Consider the following 11,476-nt stretch of genomic DNA (forward strand, 5'->3'; position numbering starts at 1 on the left):
ACATGATAATCTGTTTCCTACACTTGACCATGAGCTCCTCAGAGAAGCTCTGTCTCATTCATCACTGCCTACTCAGAGGTACTCAGAGGACACTCAAATGTTAGTCATAACTTAGGTGGTCCTGTTTATCTTTCCATAGCTCTAGAAATTATCTAATTTAAATATGGCAGACATCATGGCTGAAATGTATTCTGTAGATCCCATAGGGTCTGCTCAGATGCCTGCGTTCTCACTGAGACATGAGGTATCTTTTTGCATCTTTTCCCCTGCCCTATATTAAGCTTTTTCCCATTTCCTTTTTTCCTTGTTAAAATTAACACAGTATAGCTGTTTCTCCTAACTTGTATAATAATCTGTCACAGAGCATTATAGAGTCACTCAGTTTTCCTTTTCTAAACTGAAATGTAAAGATTTAATAAATTGATTGGTCATTGAGAAGAAGCTCTAAAACTGAAACACGAGTAACTAAGAAAGAAACTGAAGAAAGGGCAGCAGAAAGAACTGACCATGAATATAGTGTTGCAGAAGAAACATATTGTTAAGATGCATGTACATATTATGGTAGGGTGGTAGGCTCTTATATTGATGGTCTCCAATGAATCATGGCTTCCAGAATTTATGATTTGTCATGGTTCCCTCCCACATTGACTCTGGGTTTGGCTGTGTGACTTACTTGGTCTAATGGGACATTAGCAACTGTGGCACACCTGAAGGTTGATAAGTTCTTGTACATTGGGATTGGCTTGGAAGCAAGAAAGCTCAGGTTTTTATGGACTTGGGGTTCATAATGCTGATGGTAAAACTCTTTGAAGTAGTTACTTTATCATTGGCTTTCATTAAGTTTCTAACAAAATTTTAATTTTATTTTAGAGAGAGAGAAAGCACAGGGGAGGGGGCAGAGGAAGAGAGAGAGAGAGAGAGAGAGAGAGAGAGAGAGAGAGAGAGAGAGAATCTTAAGCAGTCTCTTTGCTCAGTGTGGAGCCTGATGTGGAGCTCAATCCCACGACCCTGGGATCATGACCTGAGCAGAAATCAAGAGTTAGATGCTCACTGGACTGAGCCATTCAGGTGCCCCTAAATTCCTTTTTATATTATAAGGTGAATTTCTCCTTTTCTGTAGTATAGCAATACCTAAAGAGATGGCTCAGGAAACAACAGAAGACAAGTTGGAAAATGCTTGAGAAAAGAAAAATAGAGATTTCCTTAATGGAAGTGTTGGAATTTGGGAGAACACATTAAACAGAAGAGGAAAAAGGAGATCTTGAATGTCACTTCTCCAGGCTCAACATATGGAAAGGATAAAACAGCAACAACAACCAGACTGGACAGCTTATGGAGTAGGACTTTAAAAGGTGGGAAATAATTTAGTAACTAATTGGCTGGAGAGAGTGACTAGAGTCTTAAAAACAATCTAACAGGTGGGGTGCCTGGGTGGCTCAGCTGGTTAAGCATCTGACTTTAGCTCAGGTCATGATAAACATAAAAAAAAACATTAAATAAACATAAGTAAACATTAAAAACATTTTTTAAGTCCCATTCAATGATGAAAATATTTCTAATAATAATAGCCCTTATTGAATTTCAACGTGTTTTAAATAATTTCACACGTATTAAATAATTTAATCCTAAGAACTCCACGAGCGAAGTACTATCTTCTCCCTTTGAGAAGTGGAAAATGTGACAGAGAGAAGCTAAGTAACTTGCCCCAAATCACACAGGTAGTAAGAGGTAGAGCTGGGATAGGAACCCAGGCACAATGCCTCAAAGTCCATACTTTTAACTAGCATGCCATAATGCCTTGAAAAATATCCAATACTGCTGAATTTCCATTGCCTGTGTAGACCATGTACTCCTGGATTGAGTGTGGATTCTGTCTAGTCCTATTTGAGCAGAATCTGTGTAGGCCCTAGAACCTACGTCCTAGGGATGCTTTACCCTGAGGCCCCCACATCCGTTTCAGTTGTAGAATCATCCTCAACAGATTTCTGAACAGAATCTATTATTCTGATACTCAGTAAAGACTACTGAAGTCTTTACCCCTTGGGCCTAGTGAGGACCAATCCTACTGCCATGTTCTTTCTCGCAAAAAACTAACCCTTTTCAGCTTTTGGATTTTCTATACTCTAAGAACTTACTTCACGTGAATGGGATGGAAATCTTTCCTCTGTCACACCGATTTCTGTGGTGGAGATCATGGCAAAACTACCCACTCTTCCAGGCTACATTTCTTCTACTCTTTTCAGGAAGGTTCCCTTAGTTTTATAAATCCTATCCTGACCCTCACAGTGATTCCTTTCCTTCTCAAAAACCTGTAAGCAGCCCTGTTTGGTGGGACTGACTGCTCTCTCTTTATTACTTCCCCTTGATTTAGGGCTCAGACATTGGCTTTTTCCCTGACAGACTCTATTTTTATTTTGGGAAGGCTCCCACAGGCAGAAATATGAAGCCAAGGAGTTATTGAATTATCAAACCACCAACTGTTCACCTAATGGAGGTGAGGTCCACCTTCACCTCCATTGGATGAATTCATTCTCTCCCATTACCCCACATGGACTTAGGGACCAGGGTCAATCACTTTGGTCCTCCCTCATTCATTTTAGTGTTTCTCCTTTTTCTGTGCTTGTCTTCTGAGATTTAACTCTAGAAACTCTTGGTTCCCTAGGGCTCAGAAGATACAAAAATCTTTACCTGGACACTGACTTAATAATACGTGAAGGCATCTATTCTAATTGCCCAAGTTCTTGACTTAAAAGTCTATTCAGTTTTTCTGTAACCACTTTGACTAGCTTTCCTGTCCTTAAAGGGAATATCTCCAAGAGCACCTGCAGTTACTCAGTTATCTCCTGGGCTTTTGCTCCCTCTGGGAACATTACTCTAGTTTCCTCTGTTAGATTAAAAAAATTTTTTTTGTTTACTTTTGAGAGAGAGAGAGACAAAGCGTTTGTGGGTGAGAAGCAGAGGTGGGGTGGGGGGACACAGAATCCAAAGCAGGCTCCAGATTCTGAGCTGTCAGCAAAGAGCCCTATGTGGGGCTTAAACCCACGAACCATGAGATCATGACCTGAGCTGAAGTCAGACGCTTAACCGACTGAGCCACCCAGGCACCCCGAGTGGGATTTTTTATTTGTTTGTTTTAGTTTTATACCTTTATGAAGGTAAGGAGAGTTTGCTATCAAGTGGGTTTTTTAAATTTTTATCATGAATGAGTTAAAATTTTTTAAAAACTTTTTTAATGTTTATTTATTTTTGAGAGAGACAGAGAGACAGAATGCGAGTGGGTTAGGGGCAGAGAGAGAGGGAGGAGACACAGAATCCGAAGCACGCTCCAGGCTCTGAGCTGTCAGCACAGAGCCCAACGTGGGGCTCGAACCCACGAGCTGTGAGATCATGACCTGAGCTGAAGTTAGACTCTCAACCGACTGAGCCACCCAGGTGCCCCAATGAGTTAATTTTTTTTTTTTTTATCAAATCATGTGTGTTAATCTATTGGGAAGATCATGTGGAGTCTCTCCTTCCTTTATGTATGTGGCAAATAGTATTATTATTCTTTAATCCTAAAAAATGCTTTAAAACCCTAAGTGTCAGAATATAATGTGGATTCATAATAGTAAGACTATTGGCACAGACATGTTGCCATTCTAATACAATCAGGCTTGAAATAAGAAGCAGTAAAGCATACATACACCAAATACAGAACTTTTTCATCTGAATTCTCTCCTGCTAGAGTGAGTTAGTGAAAGAAGTAATTAGATCTGTGGCAGAAGGTCAGCTTGCCCAAGAAGCCAGAGTAAACCTCAGTCAGGAAGAATATCGAGAATATTGCCAAGCAAAGGAAGAGGCCCATACATACTTACGGAAAAAAAGAAGCCTCGCTTTCCTGGATGCTGCAAATAATTATGAAATATAAAATACTCTCTTCCTTAAAATGGCTTTGTCTCCTGCGAATATTTTACCTTCTTTTCAACATTAACATCTAATTGTCTATGTCACCCAGTGTTCTAGTTGATGAGGATTGTGTAGATATTTCACATATGTGTAAAATGGTTTCTCATAATTAATTAAAGTTGCTTTAAGTAAAGTGTAATTAAGCCACATGGTAAAAAGATTTTTCAGTAATGAATAGAGTGAATGGTTGCTCTGTAAAAAAAAAAAAAGAATATAATGTGGATTCAATTAACTAAAGTTTATATATAGCATGGTTGCATTCATGTTTATAGGTGAGATTGGCCTATAATTTTCTTATATTGTCTGATCTGGATAACAATGTTATACCAGCCTTATAAGGGTAGCTTTCTTTTTCTCTTCTCTGCAAGAGTTTATGTAAGATAGAAATGATCTTTTCTTTTTTCTCCTTTTCTTTATTTTATTATATTTTCCCATCATGATAAGTGTACTCTTTGATTCCCATCACCCATTCCTGCCATCCCTCATCCAGCCACCTCCCCTTTAGTAACCATTAGTTTGTTCTCTCTAGTTAAGAGTCTGTTTCTTGGTTTCTCTCTCTCTTTTTTTCCTTTGCTGGTTTATTTTGTGTCTAAAATTCCACATATGAATTAAATCATATGGTATTTATCTTTCTCTGACTTACTTATTTTGCTTAGCATTATACTCTCTAGCTTCATCTATGTCATTGCAAATGGCAAGATTTCATTTTTTTATAACTGAATAATATTTCACACACACACACCACATCTTCTTTATCTATTAATCTATTGATGGACACTTGGGCTGCGTCCATAGTTTGGCTATTGTAAATAATGCTACAATAGACATTTGGATGCATGCATCCCTTTGAATTAGTGTTTTATATTTTTGGGGTAAATACCCAGCAGTACAATTACTGGATCATATGGTAGTTCTATTTTTAGTTTGTTGAGGAAGCTCCATACTGTTTTGCACAGTGGCTGCACCAGTTTGCATTCTCACCAGCCATACAAGAGTGTTCCTTTTTCTCCACATCATCACCAACACTTGTTGTTACTTGTGTTTGGGATTTTAGCCATTCTGACAGGTGTGTGGTGTGATATCTCATTGTGGTTTTGATTTGCATTTTCCTGATAATGAGTGATATTGGCATCTTTTCCTGTGCCTGTTGGCCATCTGGATGCCTTCTTTGGAGAAATGTCTGTTCATGTCTTCTGTCCATTTTTAAGTTGGATTATTCATTTTTGGGGTATTGAGTTGTATCAGTTCCTTATACATTTTGGATACTAACCCTTTATCAGATATGTCATTTGCAAATATCTTCTCTCATTCCATAGGTTGCCTTTTAGTTTTGTTGATTGTTTCCTTCATCGTGCAGAAACTTTTTTATGTTGATGTAGTCCCAGTAGTTTATTTTTACTTTTAGTTTCCTTGCCTCAGGAGACATACCTAGAAAAATGTTGCTACAGCTAATGTCAGAGAAAGTACTGCCTTTCAGATCTTTCCAAGGATTTTTATGATTTTGGGTCTCGTATGTAGGTTTTATTTATTTATTTATTTATTTATTTATTTATTTATATTTAATTTTATTTCTAGGTTTAATTTATTAGAACCATTAGAGGTATTTTAAGTATTCTGGAAAGCTTTTTTTTTTTTTTTTAATTTACATCCAAGTTAGTTAGCATACAGTGCAACAATGATTTCAGGAGTAGATTCCTTAATGCCCCTTACCCTTTTAGCACATCCCCCCCCCCACAACCCCTCCAGTAACCCTCTATTTGTTCTCCATATTTAAGAGTCTCTTCTGTATTGTCCTCCTCCCTGTTTTTATATTACTTTTGCTTCCCTTCCCTTGTGTTCATCTGTTTTGTCTCTTAAAGTCCTCATATGAGTGAAGTCATATGATTTTTGTCTTTCTCCAGCTGACTAATTTCACTTAGCATAATACCTTCTAGTTCCATCCACATTGTTGCAAATGGCAAGATTTTACTCTTTTTGATTGACGAGTAATACTCCGTTGTACATATATATACCACATCTCCTTTATCCACTCATCTGTTGATGGACATTTGGGCTCTTTCCGTACTTTGGCTATTGTCGATAGTGCTGCTATAAACATTGGGGTGCATGTGCCCCTTTGAAACAGCATACCTGTATCCCTTGAATAAATACATAGTAGTGCAACTGCTGGGTCGTAGGGTAGTTCTATTTTTAATTTTTTGAGGAACCTCCATACTGTTTTCCAGAGCGGCTGCACCAGTTTGCATTTGTGTGCAGTGCAAAAGAAATCTTCTCTCTCTGCATCCTCGCCAGCCTCTGTTGTTGCCTGAGTTGTTAATGTTAGTCATTCTGACAGGTGTGAGGTAGTATCTCATTGTGGGTTTGGTTTGTATTTTCCTGATAATGAATGATGTTGAGCATTTTTTTCATCACATTTAGATCTTTAATCCATTTTGGGTTTATTTTTGTGTATTAAATAGTCCAGTTTCATTTTTTTGTATGTAGGTGTCCAGTTTCCCCAGCACTATTTATTGAAGATACTGTCTTTTCCCCATTATCTAGTCATTCCTCCTTTGTCGAAGATTGATTGACCATATAATTGTGGATTTATTTTTGAATTTTCTATTCTACTCCATTGATCTCCATGTCTCTTTATATGACAGAACCATACTTTTTAATTACTACCACTTTGGAATATAACTGTAAATCTGGAATTGTGATACCTCTAGTCTTGTTTTTCTTTTTCAAGATTGCTTTGACTATTTGGGGTCTTTGTGGTTCCTTACAAATTTTAGGATTGTTTGATGTAGTTCTGTGAAAAATGCTATTGGTATTTTGATAGGGATTGCATTAAATCTGTAGATTTCTTCAGGTAGTTTAGACATTTTAACAATATTTTTTTTCTTCCAACACATAAGCATGGAATGTCTTTCCATTTCTTTGTGTCATCTTGAATTTCTTTCATCGGTGTTTTATAGTTTTCAGAATACAGGCTTTTCACCTGTTTGGTTAGGTTTATTCTTAGGTATTATTTTTGGTACAAATGTAAATGGGATTGTTTATTTTTAAAAAAATTTTTAAAATGTTTATTTACTTTTTAGAGAGACAGAGACAGGATGTGAGTGGGTTAGGGGCAGAGAGAGAGGGAGACACAGAGTCCGAAGCAGGCTCCAGGCTCTGAGCTGTCAGCACACGGACTGTGAGATCATGACCTGAGCTGAAGTCGGACGCTCAACTGACTGAGCTACCCAGGCGCCCCTGGGATTGTTTCTTAATTTCACTTTCTCCCGCTCCATTATTAGTGTATAGGAATGCAATGGATTTCTGTACATTGATTTTGAATCCTGCAAATTTACTGAATTCATTTATCAGTTTTAGTAAGTTTTTTCGTGTAGTCTTTAGGGTTTTCTATATATATTACCATGTCATCTATAAATAGTGAGAGTTTTACTTCTTCCTTACCAGTTGGGATGCCTTTTATTTCTCTGTGTTGTCTAATTGCTATGCTCGAACTTCCAGTACTATTTTGAATAGAAGTAGTGAGAGTGGACTTCCTTGTCTTGTTCCTGACCTTAGGAGAAAAGCTTTCAGTGTTTGACCATTGAGTATGATTTTGGCTGTGGAGATTTCAGATCAGGGCTTTATTATGTTAAGGTATGTTCCCTGTAGACTTGCTTTGCAAAAGATTTTTATCATGAATGGATACTATACTTTTTTGAATGTTTTTTCTGCATCTATTGAAATGATCATATGGTTTTTATCTTTTCTCTTGCTGATCTGACATACCACATTGATTGTTCCTTTTATCCTGGGAATAAAATCTCTTTGATCATGGTGTATGATTTATTTAAATGTATTGTTGTATTTGGTTTGCTAATATTTTGTTGAGGGTTTTTACATCCATATTCATGAGAGATACTGGCCTGTAGTTCTCTTTTTCTGTAGTGTCTTTATCTTGTTTTGTATCAGAGTGATACTGGCCTCATCAAAATGAATTTGGAAGTTTTCCTTCCTTTTCTATTTTTTGGAATAGTTTGAGAAGAATAGGTATTGACCTTCTTTACATGTTTGATAGAATTCACCTCTGAAGCTGTCTGGTCCTGGACTTTTGTTTTGGGGGATTTTTTTTTTTTTTTTGATTACTGATTCAGTTTCATTGCTGGTAATTGGTCTGTTCAAATTATCTATTTCTTCTTGTTTCAGTTTTAGTAATTTATATGTTTTTAGGAATTTATCCATTTCTTCTAGGTTGTCCAATTTGTTGGCATATAGGTTTTCATAATATTTTGTTACAATTATTTATATTCCTGTGGTGTTGGTTGTTACTTCTCCTCTTTCATTAATGATTTTGTTTATTTGGGTCCTCACTTTTTTAAAATTTTATTTTATTCTTTTTTTATGAGTCTGGCTAGAGGTATATCGATTTTGTTGATCTTTAAAAAAAAACAGCTCCTGGTTTCATTGATCACTTCTGTTTTTTTTTTTTTTAGTTTCTTTATCATTTATTTCTTAAAAAAATTTTTTTTAAAGATTTTATATTTTAAGTAATCTCTATACCCATCTTGGGGCTTGAACTCACAACCCTAAGATCAAGAGTCACACACTTTTCTGACTCAGCCAGCGAGGCACCACTTTAATATTTATTTCTGCTCTAATCTTTATTATTCCCTTCCTTTACCTGGCTTTGGGTTTTGTTTGTTCTTCTTTTTGTAGCCCCTTTAGGTGCAAGTTTAGGCTGTTTATTTGAGATATTTCTTGCTTCTTGATATAGACCTATATTGCTGTAAACTTCCCTTTTAAAGCCATTTTTGCTGTATTCCAAAGATATCGGACCATTGCATTTTGATTTTCATTTGTTTCTATGTCATGTTTTATTTCCTCTTTGATTTCTTGGTAGACCCATTTCTTATTTAGTAGCATGTTATTTAACCTCCATGTATTTGTGCTCTTTCCGGATTTTTTCTTGTGGTTGATTTCTAGTTTTATAGCGTTGTAGTCAGAAAAGATGCCTGATATTTTTGAATTTGTTGAGGCTTGTTTTGTGGCCTAATATGTGTTCTATACTGGAGAATGTTCTGTGTGCACTTGAAAAGTATGTGTATTCTGCTGTTTTAGGATGGAATGTTCTGAATATGTCTGTTAAATCCATCTGGTCCAGTGTGTCATTCAAAGCCACTGTTTCCTTGTTGATTTTCTGTTTGGATTATCCGTCCATCGATGTAAGTGGGGGGTGTTAAAGTTCCTTACAATTACTGTATTACTATCAATTATTTCCTTTATGTTTTTTATTAGCTGATGTATGTATTTGAATGCATAAATACTTACAATTGTTATATCCTCTTGTTGGATTGTCCCCTTTATTATACAGTGTTTTTGTCTCTTGTTACAGTTTTTATTTTAAAGTCAATTTTGTCTGATGTAAGTATTACTACTCCAGCTTTCTTTTGACCTCCGTTTGCATGACAAATGTTTCTCCATCCCCTCACTTTGGATCTGCAGATGCCCTTTGGTCTGAAATGAGTCTCTTGTAGGCAGCATATAGATGGTTCTCTGTCACCCTATGTCGTTTGATTGGACCATTTAGTCCATTTACATTCAATGTAATTATTGATGGATATGTATTGATTGCCATTTTGTTAAGTGTTTTGTGGTTGTTTCCATAGATTTTCTCCGATCTTTTCTTCTCTTGCTCTCTTTCATGGTTTGTTGGCTTTCTTTAGTGATATATTTGGATTCCTTTCTCTTTATTTGCATATCTATTACTGGGTTTTGATTCTTGGTTTGTATATAACATCTTCTGTATATAGCAGTCTATATTAAGTTGATGGTCACTAAAGTTTAAACCCATTCTTTTTTTTCCCCCCAGGGGTAGAATTTAGTGATTCATCACTTACATACAATATCCAGTACTCATCACAGGTGCCCTCCTTAATACCCATCACCCATTTAGCCTATCTGCCACCCACCTCCCTCCATCAACCTTCAATTTTTTCTCTATAGTTGAGAGTCTCTTATGGTTTGCCTCTTTCCCCACCCCCTTCCCCTATGTTCAGCGTTTTTGTTTCTTAACTTCCACATATGAGTGATATCATACAATATTTGTTTTTCTCTGATTTGATTTGCTTAGCATAATACACTCTAGCTTCATCCATGTATCCGCATTGTTGCATATGGGGAAATTTCATTCTGTTTTAGGATTTTTTATTAAAATTTTTTTACTGATTATTTATGTTTAATTTTTTTTAAGTTTACTTATTTTTCACAGAGAGAGAGAGAGAGAGAGAGAGAGCGAGCGAGCGAGCATGGGTGGGGGAGGGGCAGAGAGAGGGAGATACAGAATCTGAAGCAGGCTCCAGGCTCTGAGCTGTCAACACAGAGCCCAATATGGGGCTTGAACTCACAAACCATGAGATTATGACCTGAGCTGAAGTTAGATGCTTAACTGACTGAACCACCCAGGTGACCCAGATTGTTGACATTTTAATTACTATGTGTCTTGGTGTGGACATCCTTGGGTTGAATTTGTGGGGAGGATCTTTATGCCTTCTGAATCTGGATATCTATTTCCTTACCCAGATTAGGGAAGTTTTCAGCTATCATTTCTTCAAGTAAAATTCTGCCCCCTTTTCCTCTTCTGAGAACACTATAATGCAAATGTTTTTATGCTTAATGGAATCGCTGACTTCCCTAAGACTGTCCTCAATTTGCATAATTTTCTTTCCTCTCCTTCGCTCGTTACTTTCCATTACTTCTGCCTTCTAGGTCATTAATTAATTCCTCTGCTTCACCTACCCTGCTATTTATTCTACCAAGTGTATTTTTATTTTCATTTATTGTGTTCTTGCCTTCTGATTGGCTGTTTATCTCTGTGTTAAGGGGTCTTACTGATGTCCTATGCTTTTTTCTCAAGTCCAGGGAATATCTTTACAATCATTAAATTCTCTATCAGACATATTATTTATATCTGGTTTGCTTAGATATCTTACTGTGGTTTTGTTCTGTCCTTTCATTTGGGAGATATTTCTTTGCCTTCTCATTTTTTTCCTCCTCATTGTGTCTGTTCTTCTGTGTTAGGAAAATCAGTGACTTCTCTTACTCTTAACAATAATAGCTTTATGAAGAAGAGGTACTGAAGTGCCCTGCAGTGCAGTGTCCCTTCTTCCCTAGGGCCTGGGGCTTCAGGGAATGCCTCCTATGTGTGTTGCCTATGTGCTCTTCTGTTGGGTCTTGGCCTCTTTTTTTCTTCAGTCCAGTTGTCTGCAAAGTCTGTCTTTGCCTATTGTGGGCAGTATTTGGTCCCCAGCAGGAGTGGGATGCATTTTTAACAAGGTGTGCAGTTGTCTCCTTGCAAAATGAGACGTGCCCCTGCTGCTGCAGGAACCGAGGCCCTGCAAAACCTGTGGGTCCAGAGATGGGGTAGACAGGGTTTGGGCCGGTCTTCTAGGGGAGGGGCCCTGCATGACTGGGAAGGGAAGATCTGGAGAACTGAGGGGTTGGGGGCTTGGTGCAGACAAGTTATGTAGTATATGCATAGCACTGTTCCCCACAGATG

Source organism: Felis catus, chromosome B4 (assembly GCF_018350175.1).
Source record: "Felis catus isolate Fca126 chromosome B4, F.catus_Fca126_mat1.0, whole genome shotgun sequence".
In the NCBI taxonomy this organism is placed as follows: Eukaryota; Metazoa; Chordata; class Mammalia; order Carnivora; family Felidae; genus Felis; species Felis catus.